The sequence below is a fragment of the Nycticebus coucang genome, chromosome 19 (assembly GCF_027406575.1).
Source record: "Nycticebus coucang isolate mNycCou1 chromosome 19, mNycCou1.pri, whole genome shotgun sequence".
Classification (NCBI taxonomy): domain Eukaryota; kingdom Metazoa; phylum Chordata; class Mammalia; order Primates; family Lorisidae; genus Nycticebus; species Nycticebus coucang.
This window is the reverse complement of record NC_069798.1, coordinates 8,915,226-8,934,360: the sequence shown is the minus strand read 5'-3', so window position 1 is coordinate 8,934,360 and position 19,135 is coordinate 8,915,226. Positions and strand designations below refer to the sequence as shown.

At 40.8% G+C, this 19,135-nt stretch overlaps 1 protein-coding gene across 18 annotated transcripts in view; it reads right to left on the bottom strand.

The window, feature by feature from the left end:
* DLGAP1 (DLG associated protein 1) overlaps nt 1-19,135 on the bottom strand; it is an 866,993-nt gene that overhangs the window by 253,197 nt on the left and 594,661 nt on the right. The gene's annotated exons all lie outside the window — the stretch shown is intronic.

Here is a 19,135-nt window from a genome sequence, read left to right as displayed (position 1 = left end):
TCCAGCAGCCTCCAAACCCCATCTATCCCAAGGACCTGATCTCTCACATCTTAAATTACTCTGACCAGGTCATCCTTCCCACAATGCAGTCCCAATGTCACCACAGCTGGTGAGTGAGCGAGGCACCCAGCGCTGGCTCCCAGGTTCTGTCCACGTGGCCTCCTCTCCTTCGCTCCTCTCAGGGCCTAGGCCCTATGGGCATTCTCCTGTCCTGTCTTCCTTAATCCCTCTGCATGGAAGGATTCATCCTGAAGAAGAGCTATGTCATCTGTTTTTCTCTGCAACTCCAAAACTTTCATTGATTTTCGTCACTTCACAAATCAAATCCATAGTGATCCGTCCAAGGGCTCTGGGATTAGACCAGACACTCTCTCAGGCTGCAAGTCACAGTGCCGTGCTGTCACTGTGCAGGGGACACCTGACAGTCCCCGATAGGCTTGCCTCACTGCTTTGTTCCTGCTCCATCCTCACAGGATCTCCTCCTCTGTCTCTGCATGCCAATACTCTACTCTTTAAGATCCAGTTTAAATCCCACCTTCTCGAGGACACTCACTCTGATACAGAAAGAAACCACCTCTTCCCCTTTCTAACATCCTTCCCGGTGGCCTCTGGGAGTGGTTAGTGCATACATTCTGTCTTTATTACAGCTGTCTGTTACTCGTTCACTGGGAACCCCATAGGCTTAAAAAAAACACCCTTTTAAATTGCAAAAGATGTATGTGTGCGTGCTTAGATAGAAAACACAAATAAAGATAACATGTAAAAAATACAGGCATCTTTTCTCTGCACTTTAATTCTAGTCCTTTAAAGGTAAATTCATTATTAGTTTATTATGCATCTGTGTTCATTTCTTGTTTTTGCTGTAATAAATGATCACAAGCTTAGTGGATTAAAATAACACAAATGGATGATGTTGAAGTCGTGCAAGTCAGAAATATCAAATAGGTCTGTGGGCTAAAATCAAGATGTTAGTCCTGTGGTGTTAAAGTTGTGGCTTTAACCAAGGAATTCAGAGGCTGCCTGAATTCCTTGGTTTGTGGCCCCTTCCTCCATCGTCAGAGCCAGCAATGGCTGGCTGAGTCTTTTCCATACTACATCACTCTGACACTGTCCCTTCTGCCTCCCTTTTCACTTTTTTTTTTTATTAAATCATAGCTGTGTACATTAATGCGATCATGGGGCACCATACACTGGTTTTATAGACCGTTTGACACATTTTCACCACACTGGTTAACATAGCCTTCCTGGCATTTTCTTAGTCATTGTGTTAAGACATTTACATTCTACATTTACTAAATTTCACATATACCCTTGTAAGATGCACCGCAGGTGTAATTCCACCAATCACCCTCCCTCTGCCCACCTCCCCCCTCCCTCCCGTCCCTCCCCTCCCTTTTCCCCTTCCCCCTATTCTTAGGTTATAACTGGGTTATAGCTTTCATGTGAAAGCCATAAATTAGTTTCATAATAGGGCTGAGTACATTGGATAATTTTTCTTCCATTCTTGAGATACTTTACTAAGAAGAATATGTTCCAGCTCCATCCATGTAAACATGAAAGAGGTAAAGTCTCCATCTTTCTTTAAGGCTGCATAATATTCCATGGTGTACATATACCACAATTTATTAATCCACTTGGGCTTTTTCCATGACTTAGCAATTATGAATTGGGCTGCATTAAACATTCTGGTACAAATATCTTTGTTATAATGTGATTTTTGGTCTTATGGGTATATGCCTAGTAAAGGAATTATAGGATTGAATGGCAGATCTATTTTTAGATCTCTAAGTGTTCTCCAAACATCTTTCCAAAAGGAATGTATTAATTTGCATTCCCACCAGCAGTGTAGAAGTGTTCCCTTTTCTCCACATCCACGCCAACATCTCTGGTCTTGGGATTTTGTGATATGGGCTAATCTTACTGGAGTTAGATGATATCTCAAAGTAGTTTTGATTTGCATTTCTCTGATGATTAAAGATGATGAGCATTTTTTCATGTGTCTGTAGGCCATGCACCTGTCTTCTTCAGAGAAGTTTCTCTTCAAGTCCCTTGCCCAGCCTGCGATGGGATCACTTGTTCTTTTCTTGCTTATACATTTGAGTTCTCTGTGAATTCTGGTTATTAAACCTTTGTCAGAAACATAACCTGCAAATATTTTCTCCCATTCTGATGGCTGTTTGCTTGCTTTCCTTACTGTGTTCTTGGCTGTGCAGAAGCTTTTTAGTTTGATCAGATCCCAGTAGTGTATTTTTGAAGCTGCTTCAATGGGGGTCCTCCTCATAAAACACTCTCCCAGACTGATTTCTTCAAGGGTTTTCCCTGCACTCTTTTCTAGTATTTTTATAGTTTTATATCTTAAGTTTAAATCTTTTATCCAGTGAGAGTCTATCTTAGTTAATGGTGAAAGGTGTGGGTCCAGTTTCAGTCTTCTACAGGTTGCCAGCCAGTTCACCCAGCACCACTTGTTAAATAGGGAATCTTTTCCCCACTGAATGTTTTTAATTGGCTTGTCAAAGATCAAATAACGGTAAGTAGCTGGATTCATCTCTTGGTTCTCTATTCTGTTCCAGACATCTACTTCTCTGTTTTTGTGCCAATACCATGCTGTTTTGATCACTATCGATTTGTAGTATAGTCTGAGGTCTGGTAGCATGATTCCTCCTGCTTTGTTTTTATTTCTGAGTAATGTCTTGGCTATTCGAGGTTTTTTCTGATTCCATATACAACGAAGTATTGTTTTTTCCAGATCTTTAAAGTATGACAGTGGAGCTTTAATAGGGATTGCATTAAAATTGTATATTGCTTTGGGCAGTATGGACATTTTAACAATGTTGATTCTTCCCAGCCATGAGCATGGCAAGTTTTTCCATTTGCTAACATTTTCAGCTATTTCTTTTCTTAGAGTTTCATAGTTCTCTTTATAGAGATCTTTCATATCCTTTGTTAGATAAACTCCCAAATATTTCATCTTCTTTGGCACTACTGTGAATGGAATAGAGTCCTTAACTGTTTTTTCAGCTTGACTATTGTTGGTATATATAGAGGCTACAGATTTATGAATGCTGATTTTGTAACCTGAGATGCTGCTGTATTCCTTGATCATTTCTAAGAGTTTTGTAGTAGAATCCCTGGTGTTTTCCAGATATACAATCATATCATCTGCGAAGAGCAAAAGTTTGATCTCTTCTGACCAGATATGGATACCCTCGATTGCCTTTTCTTCCCTAATTGCGGTGGCTAAAACTTCCATTACAATGTTAAAGAGCAGTGGAGACAATGGGCAGCCTTGTCTGGTTCCTGATCTCAGTGGAAATGATTTCAATTTAACTCCATTCAATATGATATTGGCTGTGGGTTTGCTGTAGATGGCCTCTTTCACTTTAAGAAATGTCCCTTCTTTACCAATTTTCTTAAGTGTTTTGATCATGAAGGCGTGCTATATATTATCAAAAGCTTTTTCTGCATCAATTGAGAGAATCATATGGTCTTTGTTTTTTAATTTGTTTATGTGCCGAATTATACTTATAGATTTACGGATATTGAACCAGCCTTGAGACCCTGGGATAAAACCGACTTGGTCATGATGTATAATTTGTTTGATGTGTTGCTGGATTCTGTTTGTTAGGATCTTGTTGAATATTTTTGCATCTATATTCATTAGTGATATTGGTCTATAATTTTCTTTTCTTGTTGGGTCTTTTCCTGGTTTGGGGATCAGGGTGATGTTTGCTTCATAGAACATGTTAGGTAGTCTTCCTTCTTTTTCTACATTTTGGAACAGGTTGAGTAATATAGGTACTAATTCCTCTTTAAAGGTTTGGTACAATTCTGACTTGAAGCCATCTGGTCCAGGGCTTTTCTTTTTAAGAAGGTTTTGTATGGTTGATGCTATTTCAGAACTTGATATGGGGCTGTTCAACATTTCCACTTGATTCTGGCTAAGTCTTGGAAGGTGACATCCTTTCAAGTATTGGTCAATTTCCTTCAGATTTTCATATTTCTGAGAATAAAGTTTCTTGTAATATTCATTAAGGATTTTTTGAATTTCTGAGGAGTCTGTTGTTATTTTGTCTTTGTCTTTTCTGATTGATGATATTAGAGATTTTACTCTTTTTTTCCTGGTTAGGTTAACCAAAGGTTTATCTATTTTATTGGCCCTTTCAAAAAACCAACTTTTTGATTTATTGATCTGTTGTATAATTCTTTTGTTTTCAATTTCATTTAATTCTGCTCTAATTTTGGTTATTTCTTTTCTTCTATTGGGTTTGGGTTTGGAATGTTCTTCCTTTTCCAGTTGCTTGAGATGTCCCATTAAGTTGTTAACTTCCTCTCTTTCCATTCTCTTGAGGAAGGCTTGCAGTGCTATAAATTTCCCTCTTAGGACTGCCTTTGCAGTATCCCAGAGGTTCTGATAGTTCATGTCTTCATTGTCGTTTTGTTCCAAAAATTTGGCAATTTGCTTCTTAATCTCATCTCTGACCCAGCTGTCATTCAGCATAAGGTTATTTAACTTCCATGTTTTTGTATGAGTATGCAGATTCCTGTTGTTACTGAGCTCAAATTTTATTCCATGGTGTTCTGAGAAGATGCAAGGAATAATTTCTATTCCTTTAAATTTACTGAGGTTTGTGACCTAAGATGTGATCAATTTTGGAGTATGTTGTGTGGGCTGATGAGAAGTATGTGTATTCAGTTTTGTTGGGATGAAATGTTCTATAGATGTCTGCTAAATCCAAATGTTGAATGGTTAGATTTAAATCTGAAATTTCTTTGCTCAGCTTCTTATTGGAGGATCGATCCAACACTGCCAAAGGAATGTTTAAATCTCCACCTGTCGTGGAGCTGGAGGAAATCAAGTTGCTCATGTCTGTTAGAGTTTCTCTTATAAATTGAGGTGCATTCTGGTAGGGTGCATAGATATCAATAATTGAAATCTTATATTGAGTATTACCTTTAACAAATATGAAGTGACCATTCTTATCCTTCCTTACTTTTGTTGGTTTAAAGCCTATTGTATCTGCAAATAAAATTGCAACACCTGCTTTTTTCTGATTACCATTTGCCTGAAATATAGATGACCATCCTTTCACCCTGAGTCTATATTTGTCTTTTAAGGTAAGATGTGACTCTTGTATGCTGCAAATATCTGGCCTGAGTTTTTGTATCCAGTCAGCTAACCTGTGCCTCTTTAGAGGACAGTTTAAGCTGTTCACATTAATGGAGAATATTGATAAGTCTGGTAAAATTTTGGGTGCTGAATTTTTCGAAAGTCCAGTGGACATTTTTAATCCTTTTGCCTCTGTGGAAGTTGGAGTTTGATCAAAAGTATCTGAGTGAGTTTACTTTTGTGGTAGAGGATTGGGGGGTCATTATGGAGGATAGGTCTGAGAATATCCTGAAGAGCTGGTTTGGTTATGGCAAATTTCTTCAACATATGAATGTCATTAAAGTATTTAATTTCTCCATCATAAATGAAACTCAGTTTAGCTGGATACAGGATCTGGGGTTGAAAGTTATTTTGCTTTAGGAGATTAAAAGTCGATGACCACCCTCTTCTGGCTTGAAAAGTTTCAGCAGAGAGAGCTCCCCTTTCACTTTTAAGGCCCTTTATGATTATTACATTGGGCCCACCTGGATCATTCAGGAAAGTTTCCCTCTCTTGAACTTAGCTGATTAGTAATCCTAATTCCACGTGCAATATTAATTCTTCCTTGCCATATAACATAACATACTCACAGGTGTATGGTTAGGATGTGGCCATCTTTGGGGGCTACTATTCTGCCTACCATAGGATTCTTCCTGTATTTTTCCTATTTTATATTAATATATCAATATCAACGCAGAAAGATGTTTATTTTTTAATATGTGACTTTTAAAGGAAAGAGATAGCAGTCATATGATATATAGTTTGTTTTTTTAATAAATAATTGGTTTTGTACACATTTTATGTCAGTTCCTTTGGAAGCCCTCACCATTTTTAATGGTTGCATAGCATCCCATAGCATAAATACTTCAGTTTATTTCATATTTTTCTATTAATAGAAAGACATGTTAGCAGCTTTCAGTTTTTCACCTTTGCATGTACTTGTTGGTGCCTTTAGACCACAGCATCCACCACGTAGATGTTCATAAGTGGATCTACTGGGAACAAAGGGTAATTTATGTTTCCAAAGGGCATTTAAAAGTTTTAAACTATACTCACATATTTAAAAAGTAGAAATTTTAAGGACACAATTATTATTTGCTGTTCAAACTTTTGTAAATTCATCAAGTTCACATCTCTTCTTTGACTACCTGATTGATTCATCTGCTACTCATCTGGGTGCAAAATGCACAGAAGTGTAACTAGATTCGATGAAAACGCAACTATCCTTGTTGTTACTGTTGTTTGTTTAAAAACTTTATAGGATATTCTATTTATTCTGAGTTGTTCCAAAGGAGGCCTCAAAGGTCAGTAAAGTTCACTTTTGCTCCATGATTTGAAGTGTGAAGCATTAGACAAAAATCAGTTGCATCAAACTAATCATGCAAAGATGGGCTGTGCTGGTGTTGATGGCACACACATAAGAATAGCTCAGGAAGAATGTGGACGAAGACCCAGAATCCTTTTAGAGGGCCCAATTTACTTTTTGGCAATGACTCACCAGGGTCCACCAAAATTTGCCCTTTCTGTGCTCGTTGAGTCAGCCGTGCAGCAACTCTGCCACTATGAGATGGCCTCATCCCTAAGTTGCTACATGAATCTGGAAACTTAAAGTATGAGTGTTGAGGTGACAAGGAAATGAGCTTCTTCAAATCCCAGAGAACTTTATGCCACGTATTTGCAAAGTTAAAATCTCAATTAACAAAAGCCTCCTTGGTGTTTTCACTCCAGTGATAAACTACTATAACCTCTTCATAGACCCTCTGTGCTCCGTTGAATAAGGACATGGCTTTTCATCTTTTCAAACTTATATTTGAATTTCTTTTTAAATGCATTTGAACTCAATTACTGTGACTTTTATGGTTTTTTAAATATTGGACTTCATCAAAGTTAAAAACTTTTGTGATTCACAGGATGCCATCAAGAAATGAAAAGACAATCCACAGAATGGAAGAAAATTTTTGCAAAGCATCTCTCTGATAAAGGACTTGTATCTAGCATATATAAAGAATTCCTACAGATCAATAATAAAAAGACAAATAACCCAATCAAAAATGGGTAAAAGATATGAATAGACATTTCCTCAAAGAAGATACATAGGTGACCAACAAGCACATGACGAGATGCTCGACACTGTTTAAGTCATTTGGGAAATGCCAACGAAAATCACAGTGGGATGCTGCTTCACGCCCTCTAGTGGTGCCAGGATGTAGGGAAATTAGACATACACATTTGGAGGGAGGAGAAAGGGCGTAGCCTTTTTGGTCCAGCGCTGGAGGGTTTTGGGAAATGGGGCATAATTACTAATAGGCATGGAGATTTGAGGGTGCTGAAAATGTTTTAAAATCAGTGATGGATTCACTGCACAATGGTGAATAGACACCTCTGATGGGTTTGTTATTATAGCATGTACATTATATCTCAACAAAGCGATTGTTTAATAAATCTTTATGAAGTTATGCCCGCTTGTGAGTAGAAGGCTTTTCCCTTCCTGTAGATGTCAATGCAATTTCCAGAAAGGGTGTAAGGTGGTGGTGGTGGGAATCTTGTGTGCACTCTCATGTAAATGGATGATTTGGGCGCTCAGCCCACCTCTGCTTGGTGGGCTCATTTTTCTGTGCATGCAGCTCTTGTGCGTCCAACCAAAGCCTGATTTCATCATTTTGAGCAGATGGTCTTTTATCTGCAACAGGACTCATTTCAAAGACAAGAATGGAAAGAAACAACCTTGTCTGTGTGTATGTCTGTATGTCTGTGTGTAAGGGGGAGGCTGACTGGGTAGAACGACCAATCCCCAAGCTGCCGGGTGCCTGGGAGCCCCAGAGGTGGCCTGTCACCGGCCTCCAGTGCCAGACGAGCCTCCCTGGCTGCTTCCTTCTCCGTGTGCTTCCTACAACAACCTGGGGTCCAGGTGCGTACAATCCTCTTCCCTGGTTTTCTTTTCTATCAAGATGTGTTCTCCATTTTCTTTTATTCCCAAGCTGTTAGAGACTCAAGAGAGATTTGCCTGTATGTTTCATTTTTTAAGGCTCCGGGGGAATCTATTTTTACCCATCTGTTCAGGTGTCCAAAGGATGAAGACATTTCCTCCCAGTCTGGGGCAACCCGCCCACCGTGCCAGCCTATTCTCCCACCAGGCTCAGGGACGCAGCTGATCCCAGGCTCTGCGCCCCCAGCGGCTCCGGAGCACCTGCTGGCTGCTCCAGACGAGGAACACGGGACCTGCCCAGCTGCCTCTGCACCCCGGCGCTGCGCCAGGGCCTCGGGAAGAGGCACGGCTGGAACTTGGTTTTGTTAAAAACTATGTCAAGAAAACAATAATGGGCTTCAGTGGGGTTCTAAAATCCAAATTTCTCAGAGGAACCCTTCATACTGCCTGTGACGGGCTCTGGCTGCCTCCTGCTGTCTCCTCCCTGCCATGACCCACCCTGCCAGCTGCTCCCTGTATCAGACAGCCACACTCCTGCCACAAGGCCTTTTCCAGTTTTGTGAAATGGGAACACGGGTTCCTTTGTTGCTGTTGTTTTAAATATCCACTTTACTTTGTGGTTTGAGAAAGTAACGACCATTTCCTGTCTCATTTGTACATGTCTATAAATATACTTTCACTGATGGACATAGTTCTTAAGGAGAGGTTGTATTAGTTTACCTGTTGCTGCTATAACAAATGAGCACCAACTTAGAAGCTTAAAAGACCCATAAAGTTATTACCTTACAATTTTTGAGGTGAGACTTTGGGTTTCAGAAGGGCTGAGGTTACTCTAAGGGAGAATACAAATTGCCTTGCCTTGTAGGGGCAAAGGGTGGAAAATCGGTTGACAAAAGGTAGATTAGTACAAGAAAAGTCACACAAAATTTATGTTCATGTGCAGGGCATGGTGGAATCACAGGATAATGGTTTACTCAGTAGCCCAGTGAAGGTGGAGAAACTCCCCTTCTTCATAGGGGAGGAGGAGATGGAGACCATTGTTTTGAGGGGCAGCAAATGATTATTAGAGGAAATGAATGATCCAGAAGAGAGAAATCAACTTGCAAATGATTCCTTTTGGAATCTGAATGAGCCTGAATGTGGTTGCACTCCTGTCTTCTGAGATGGATAATGAGATTTCAGGGGATAAAAGGAAAGAGGGGGATGGGCGGGTCCAAGGTTTCCTCCTGTGCTTTGGGAGAAACAGAGGATTGGCAGGGGGCAGTCAGGAAGATCTTGAGGATGCTTCCATAGTTCAGGCATATTTTGGGGTAAAATATTCTAGTTTTCTTCAGCCTTTTCCCCTTCTAGAGACAGTCCATATTCCTTGGCTGTGGCCCCCTCATCTTCAAAGCCAGCAGTGCAGCATCCTCTGATCTTTTCTTCTCTCTCTGATCTCAGCTTCTGTTGTATTCTTCCCTTTCTATTCTGATCCTCCTGCCTCCCTCTCATAAGATACCTTGTGGTTACCTTGGTCCTATGAGAGCAAAATTTCCATCTCAAGACTCTTAACTCAATTAAAACTGTAAAGACCGTTTAACTATGTAAAGTAACATATCCATAAGTTCCGGGGATTAGGATGTGGGCATATTTGGGGGCCACTGTTCTACTTTCCACAGAGGTTAAGGGCTGAAATGGTCCAAATGCAGTATTTTGGGCCAAATGCTTCCATTTGACTCTTAGAATGATGATCAAGTAATAGTCCCTTATTTAGTACTAGAAAAGGAATGGTAGAAATAAATCTGTGTTAAAAGATCTAATGAGAATAAATAAGCAAAAATTACAAAGAGGCATTTTGAGTTCAGTGAATAATACATTTCTGGGGAAGAGAAGTTGTCATCAGTGAAAAAGGCTGTCAGTGGTATGTAACCTTGAGGTTTGGACTAGCTGTGCTGTGTGTCAATTGGCAACTCTCAAACTTCACTAGTTTTTGATTCTAATGAGGAAGTCTCAAGATTTGGACAATCATCTGTAGTCAGTCATAAATGAGAACCTGGGGCCCTCAATGAGCAAAGAATGAGTCTTTGAAGTATGCCTCAAAAATAAGTTAATGAGAAATAGGAGTAAATAAGCTTAATTTTCATTTATAAATTACAAATTTCAAGTATCTGTCACATACAACAAGACATTTGAACTAAAGAAACTTTTGGATGATATCAAGAAAATTTTGGATGATATATGGGTTTTGGGATACTAATGATGGGATATTAATGATGAATTCTACCTTATGGTTCAAAGTCAAAGAATAGTGGCAAATGAGTGTATTTCAATGGAGAAAGTAACTTAGAGATTTCATGGAGTATATTGTTTGCCTTTCAGATCGTCATGGTGAAAATGGTGAATAAATATCAAACAGAGAATTTTGAGACCAGTATGGGGAGAATTAGAGTGGTTATTGGTGCAATAAGCAGAAGTAATGCATATTACAAGATAATTTATGTTTCTAAAACCAGGTTTAGAAATGTTAATGGCCTAGTGCAGTGGCTCACGTCTGTAATCCTAACAGTCTGGGAGGCTGAGGCCAGTAGATTGCTTTAGCTCAGAAGTTCAAGACCAGCCTGATTAAAACTGAAACCCTATCTCTACTAAAAACAGAAAAACTAGCAGAGCCTTGTGATGGGCACCTGTAGTTCCAGCTACTCCAGAGCCTGAGGCAGGAGGAGGATTGCTTGAACCCAGGAGTTTGAGGTTGCTATGAGCTAGGCTAATGCCACAGCACTCTAGGATGGGCAACAAAGCAAGACTGTGTTTCAAGAAGAAAAAAAAAAAGAAACAGAAAAAAATGCTAACAATAATCAAAATAAGAACACCACAAAGTGGTTTTGTTGTTGTTGTTGTTGTTTTTGCATAGATATAGGATCACATTAAGGTAAATGAGGGGAAAATGAACTTATATTATTATGAATTATGATGAGTCACCCAAGTATCGTATTCTATGAGCATGACTGGGGCTGCACTGTCTTCTAGGAAGTTTCTTTGCATTCTTGTTTTTTTTTTTTTTTTTATTCTTTTAAAAAATCATCAGAAAACTATTCGAAGTTTGGGCTCCCTTTCAAATATGGAGTTTTCACATGCTGAACTACAGAAGCAGCCTCAAGGTCTCTCTGACCTAACTCCCTTCCTGTCTCTCAACCCTCTGTCTCTCCCAAAGCACAGGATGAAGTTGTTCTCTGAAGTTCCCTTATCTGCCTGAAGTCTGGACCTGCTGGTGAAGCAAACAATTACTTCTGGTCCCTTCCTTGAGTTTGCATTAACTGAACTCATATCACAGGAAGAAAGACACATTTGGCAAACCTTTGTTTGCTCTGTGAGTCTGACAGACTTTGTCCCAGGCCACTGAATGTTCTTCAAGCTCATTGTATACCTATAGAAACCTTTTACTATGCCGCTAAAACCATTCACACTTCCCATCTCTGATTCCCCTAAAAAGAACGGTACATAAACCTCTGTGTCCCATTGTATTATACTACATGTATGCTAATAAATTTGTATTCCATTTGTCCTATTCATCTGCCATTTGTGCATTTACTTTTTTTTTTTTTAGCATATCTTCAGGGGGTAAAGGGGATGTTTTCTCTTGTCCTGGACAACCCCAAAATTCTCGCAGAAATGGTTCATTCTGGAAGGGGCATGGAAAGACCAAGGATGAGTGAACTCTTATGTTGCTTTGCATTTTTTTTTTTTTTTATAACTTTCTTTCTGCATCTGAAATATGAGCATTGGACTAGGGATAATTCCTTGGATTCCTTCTAGTGCTAAAATTTGATCATATTAGGCAAAGATAATAATGTGGGAGAAACTGCTACAACATGAAAATAGATGGCTCTAAAACAACACAGGAACAAGATATTTTTGTTGCTCAGGCTTCCCTGCTTAACGCTGTTAATCCTTGCTGCTTGGGAAAGAAAAATGATCACTAACCTACTCTGCCTTCAAAGGAAGAAACAAAGGAAAGCAAGCTATTTCTGTTCTACAAACATTTTTAAACCTATAAGATATTAAAAAGAATTTCTACTTGTACAACATCTTTTGTCTGAGGAGTACAAACAACTATGATTAGGTTCATCTGGCAAATGGGAAAATTTGCTCTTTAAGTCGCTTTCCAAGGTCATTACGCTTTGGCAGGCTCCCCTGGCTCTCAGCTTTGTGTATCAGATATGATCCTTACAAGGTCGGCCTCGGCAATCTCATCACAATCATTCTAAAACTAGTTTTGCCGTGTAATGCAACAGTTATAAAGGATAACTATAAAGCCCTCGCAAACACATGGAGAAATAGTGAAGTGGAAAAAAAAAAGCAAAACACAAAATTATATGTCCATTATTGTTACAACTACCTAAAAATATATGTGCCTGTGGAGAAAACATTGAAAAGACCTGGCAAAAATAAAGAACAGCAGCAACAATGAAACCACCCCTGTTACGTGGTGATATTGTAGCTAATTTTTCCGTTTTCAAACATTCTTCTACTTTATCATTTCATTCATTCACGCAACAATTAATTTAGCATCTAGTCTGCTAAATTACCTAAACCTATAGTACCAGTCATCAAAGAAACAGACAGATGTGACTGTTCCAGTCCATGGTCGAGTCCTGGCTCCTAGTCCAGCAGGGAGAGGGAGTGGTGGGCAAATACTTATGACACAAGGAGATATATAACCAGGGTCTTTAAGAAGAATCTTAAATTCCTTTTTTGTTTGCATTTTTTTTGACCGGGTCTGGGTTTGAACCCACCACCTCCGGTGTACGGGGCCAGCGCCCTACTCCTTTGAGCCACAGGCACTGCCCAGAATCTTAAATTCTTAAGAATTCTTAAGAGGAGAATGTATTAGAGAAACTATTTAGAAGAGTAAATGAACTGATTTGAATAACTTTCTGAAATAAGGGCAGAGGGAGGGGAGGCAGCAAAAAGAGAGGAGGGGACAGGTAAGGGTCTGTGGGAGTGAGGGCCCTGCAGTGACAGCTTTCCACACTGAGCTCCCAGGGAGCCATCTGGGAGGAGCTGGAAACTTATTGACACGTGGGAGTCAGGCAAAAGGCCTGGGCTGAAGAGGTACATTTGGGGAGTTAAAGCCCAACAGACAATAGCTATCTGTGCAAGGGTGGGTAGGATTGTGTAAAGCAGTGTTTTTCAACCTTTTTTTATTTCATGGCACACTTGAATCCATTTTTAAACTTTTGCAGTGCACTTATGTTGATCAAAAAAAAAAAACAGTTAAAAAAATACTGTGCTTTGAACTTCTATTGAGAATAATTAATGATCCAATTCAAGATCACGGTCCAAGTCCCAGCGCAAGAAAGAAATGAAGGCTAAATCACGTTCTAGGTCTGCATCTCACACCAAAACTAGAGGCACCTCTAAAACAGATTCCAAAACACATTATAAGTCTGGCTCACGATATGAAAAGGAATCAAGGAAAAAAGAACCACCTAGATCCAAATCTTAGTCAAGATCACAGTCTAGGTCTAGGTCAAAATCTAGATCAAGGTCTTGGACTAGTCCTAAGTCCAGTGGCCACTGATAGTTCAAACCATGATAATTTTTAGGCATGTATCATTCATTTACTCATAGTTTGGTTTACTTAAATTATCAGGAATACAATGTTGCAATGATGCTTAAAAAACACTTGTTAGTTTTCCCTGTACCAGGCAATGGTTATAATTAAAATATGCTGTTGAGAAGCCAAAAAAAAAAAAAAAGAAAATAATTAATGAATGATCATTAATAATTTTCGCGGCACAGCTAAGATCCTCTCATGGCACACCAGTTGAAAATCACTGGTCTAAAGAGACAGTATTGAAGGAGAAGAGGAAGCAGGGCACGGCCAGAGGGTGCATCACTATTTAAAGGGGCCCCTGGGAGGCGCTGAGAGGAAATGGTCTTGTTTTTTGGAGGATGGCAAAGAGAGATGATATCACTTAAGCCCATGGAAAAGTTCCTAGAAGATAGTGGTCATTGGTGTAAAATATTACAGAAATGTCAATAAAAGATGAGGACTCAGAAATGTCCCTTGGCGGTGGCATTTGAGAGGACATGAGTGATCTTAAGAGGGATGAGGATCCAAAAGATAATGAGAAATGCAAAAGATATAATAGTGTTACATTTTTTTAAAAAAAGAAACAGGCTTGGAAGGCTAAAAAGATAAAAGAAAAACTCAAAAAAAAAAAAATAAGGAAAATGCCTGAATTTAGGTGCTGTACTACCATAACCGGAAATTCTTTATATATATTGTTTGTTGGTCTGTTTATTTGTTTGTTTGTGAGACAGAATCTCACTCCGTCAGCCTGGTAGAGGGCTGTGGTATCATAGCTCACAGCAACCTCACACTCTTGGGCTCAAATGATCCTTTTGTTTCAGCCTCCCAAGTTTTCTACTTGTGGTAGAGATGGGGTCTTGCTCTTGCTCAGGCTGCTCTGGAACTCCTGAGCTCAAGCAATCCTCCTACTTCAGCCTCCTAGAGTGCTAGGATTACAGAAGTGAGCCCTTGTACCTGACCTGGCAATTTTATTTTGAATTGTCAGAAGCTATATTTTAGGAAATATCCTAAACAGTAGCTCTGGTACATAGATTATCTCAAAGAAAATTCTTTTATCATACATGTGGGTACATGTTGACAAGTTCTTAGTGACTTTCAAATAGCAACTAAGTTTGGTTGATTTTTAGTTTGAGGAGACGCCCTCAGATGATATGTCAGAATCAGTGGAAAATTAAAAAATGCTCAATTTCTAGAAAGATTTTTAGAATGACCTTTCTTTTCTTTGTTTAGTCATAAAACAAGCAGATGCCTTGGTGAACAGAAGAACATGCCACTCCTTTGTAGGGATGGTTTTGAAATACTCGGAGTCTTTGTTTCTTTAACCTCTAGAATGAGGGCGCTGGACTAGTTTGTGATTCTCATTGTCTAGTTTATTTGAGAGAAGTGGGAAACAGACATTACATTTAACCAAAGGAAGAGTATCTACCTTTGCTTCTTTTAATATTAGTATGATGTGCCCACGACAGAACTTGGAAAGAAGGGAAGGGCTCCTGGCTATCAGAGACTTGGACATTGCATTTCTGGCGTAGGACGTGGGTAAGGTCTCCTTTGCAGGAGTCATTGTTGGTGGCTTGGCAGAGCTTCAGCATCTGTCACGAGGGGGTTGGTAGATTTATGTGCTTTTCTAGGAGGCCCCTGAACTTGCTTTCAGCATGCGATAAATCACTGTCACTTTGCAGACAGGCACAGACAAACATGGAAGTTCCTTTTGCTTCATTAAAACAAAAGAACCAACCAGGCTCCCGCAGATGTGGTTTCTGCCCCTTAGAAATGACAGAATCAATTAGTGCAGGTTCACGTCCGTGCGACATCCTGGGCATGGCTTTTGGGCTGAGGCAATACAGGACTGTCAGCTCTGATGATGTTTCTGGGGACCGATAGGGAAAGTATGGCAGCTCATCAGGATATGAAAAATGATATTCCTCAGAAAAGTAGAGACAGGCATTGTAATAATACACTTGACAAGCACCTTATCTTCTAGCAACTTTTCAAGGCATAATGATAATTACTAATCAACATTGGCTCAGTAGAGAGTAGCAGTAGTCACCAGAAATCTGCGTAGATGAAAAGGTTGTGGAAAATAGCAATTTTTCCCTCATGATTTCATACACATTTGTTGCTACAATGGGGTCAGAAAGTGGCTGATAAGAACAATGGGCTCTGGGATCCTAAAGCTGGCATGAATCCAGAGCTGTCAAAGTTTACTCTGCATTGCACGATGCCATTTATTGAAGCAAAGTGATCGAGTTGTGTGTGTGGGTGTGTGTGTGTTTATGAGAAAAAGAGAGAGAGAGAGAGAAATTGTATAAAAACAAAAACACTTAGTATATTTACTTAGGAGTCAAAGATAATCATTATATAATGCCTGGCCTTAGACATAGCCATGTATTTTATGCAAATTAAAATATATTTTCTTAGAAAGCATAATAGTCTCAGCATTTTAAAGCCTATTACTCAAGACGAGCTACTGAAATGAAGCATAGTTAAAATAAGTAAATAAGCAATTTATCACTTTTAACAGCAAAGTAATGTCAGTCCCCATCTGCTCCCACCTCCGAGTGAACTCTCCCCCTATGGCTGGCTGGGGAGTGTCCTACCCCAGGCCCTGTCTAATCCAGATGTGTTTCATCCCAGGAGCCTGATCTGTGCCCCAGACCCCCAGCTGACTGGCCCTGGGTGCTCACCAGCCGCTGTGGGTACTTAAGACAGTATGCTGGGACATTCAGTTTTGCCGTCATACTAATCACCCTGATGGTGGCTTTGACTCCTCACGTGCCTCTTCCCACCCTCCAGCTGGAGGTGGGACCTGACCTGTAGCTGTGCTTGCCAAATGTTTCAGCATCCCCTGCAGACCAAAAGGAGCAGGACGCTTCTACTGACTGGCAGCATGTGGCACCATGCCATAATCTCCAGATGCTGTTGCCACCCCTCACCATACTGACCAGAGCCCTTAGATACTGGCCTCAGTCCAGACTGAACCTGTGTTGGCTGAACTGCTACGAAAATGCACCGGGTCCAGCATCTTCCAGACCCTTTTGGTCCTGTGTGCCCGCTGGCCTGGTGCTGCTGCCATCTGCAAAGCCTGGCTGCTGTGTCTCTTCCTCCCCCTCAGTACCACCAGTGTCTCCACTTTCCTGGGGTGGGGCGGTGTGCAGGGTCCAGCTTTGCCCGGCCCTGTGTGGTGAGATCAATACCACATGCAGTAAGTCTGGACTGATGAGAGACAAGAGACTGGGAGGAACTACCAGATAAATTGCTCGCCCTTTCGTTCTCAGAAGGATCATTTGGTTATTGGCCATTCTATATGGCCTCTCCAGAGATGTCCCTTGTGGTCCAATAACCAGTTGTGTTTTTCTGCAAAGCTCTGGCCAGCCCGGCATTGCCCTACCCTGTATTTTCCTTATCTCCTTTCAACCTCCCCTTGTCTTGTTTGTCTTTCCTCCTTCTGCTTTAAAAGAACATAAAAGCTATGGGCGGGGCCTGTGGCTCAAAGGAGTAGGGCACCAACTCCATATGCCGGAGGTGGAGGGTTCAAACCCAGCCCCGGCCAAAAACTGCCTCCCTCCCCCGAAAAAAGAAAGAACATAAAAGCTGGTTGCGTTTCTGGGGAACAGGTGAAGACAGATAACATGAATCGGACAGCAAGATGTCCTTGCAGAAGGAGCCCCCATCACAGGCCAGCCAGCCAAGGTTCCACCCAACTCATTCTTAACATCTTCTCTGGTCCCTACTGGTCTGCTGTTGAGGCCAAAGCCAAAGCCAGTCTCACACCAATAGCCACATGAGTTAGGGTGAAAATGGGGAAGATTCTTTAATATTTTGGTAATTGTTTTGTATGGTGTGAGCCAGAAGAGCAAACACAAGAAGCTATGTTTGCTTATTTCTGCTTGCCAGCATAATTTCATTTCATAAAAGCTCCTGACTCTGTGCCCATGTGCAGCTCTGAAGAGGGTTGCTTTGAAGACAAAATAGGATAGAGTGCATGCGCCTCCTCACCTTCTCTTGCCCGAGTCACCATATTCCTTAAAAGTAAATGGCCCTGATCCTTGCCTTTCCCTACATATAACACCTGCCAAGGTTAGCGATTATGCCCCTGCAAACTATAACCAGATGCACTCTTGCACCAAAGCTTTGACGTGATTTTGCAGGTACCGAATCTTTATCACCTGTACATAAACAGTGAAGTGAAATACTGTGTTGAAGTAGTCTGAAGGGCCGCCCCCGGGCTGTAGGTCTTGGTCTGCTGTCCTGTCTGCCGTCCTTGGTAACACTTCTCAATAAAAGTAACTTTCTTTCTTTCTTTTCTTCTTTTTTTTTTTTTGAGACAGAGTCTCATTCTGTTGCCCCAGGCTAGAGTGCTATGGCCTTAGCCTAGCTCACAGCAACCTCAGACTTCTGAATTCAAGTGATCCTCCTGCCTCAGCCTTCCATGTAGCTGGTAATACACTTACCCACCACAACATCCACCTAAATTTTTCTATTTTTGGTAGAGAGGGTGTCTCATTCTTGTTCAGGCTGCTCTTGAACTCCTGAGCTCAATAGATCCTCCTGCCTCAGCCTCCCAGAGTGCTTGGATTACAGGTGTGAGCCACCATGCTTGGCCTCAACAAAACTAACTTTTAGTTCTTTAAAACCTTGATTTATTTTTTTTCTTTAGTCAACAGTGGTCATGTATTTTGGGGCTTGGACCAAGGGAGAGAGATTTTGGTTTAAGGTTTCTAACTTTTATCAGCTCAAAACAGAACAGGTTCTTTCAGGAGAGCCCCGTCTGTAGCACCCTCCTAGAGGAGTTCAACCTTGACCTGGGTCACTGAGGGTGGAGGATATTAAGAAGCAGTGATGCACCAGTATGATTTTGCATGAAGGCCAATTTGGTGAAAAAATATTTACTGTGCATATTTTTTCTTAAATAATCTTCAGTTCAGGGCAGTGCCTGTGGCTCAAAGGAGTAGGGTGCTGGCCCCATATACCGGAGGTGGTGGGTTCAAACCCAGCCCCAGCCAAAAACAAATAACTGCAAAAAAAAAAAATAATAATCTTCAGTTCGTATTTTTCTTTCTTTTTTTTTTTTTTTTTTTTTTTGTAGAGTCAGAGTTTCACTGTACTGCCCTCGGTAGAGTGCCGTGGCATCACACGGCTCACAGCAACCTTTAACTCTTGGGCTTAAGCGATTCTCTTGCCTCAGCCTCCCGAGTAGCTGGGACTACAGGCGCCCGCCACAACGCCCGGCTATTTTTTTGTTGCAGTTTGACCGGGGCTGGGTTTGAACCCGCCACCCTCGGTATATGGGGCCGGTGCCCTACTCACTGAGCCACAGGCGCTGCCCCAGTTCATATTTTTCAAAGTTGCTATATGTTTCCTATCTAGTACAATGGAAAAATTTTGTGTAAACAAAAGCACATGTCAGACTTGGAAGAACATCCCCATTCTTTGGGAACAGTGGAGATTGCTTTGCCCCTACAGGCTACACATGGGCTTCTGGGAGTCA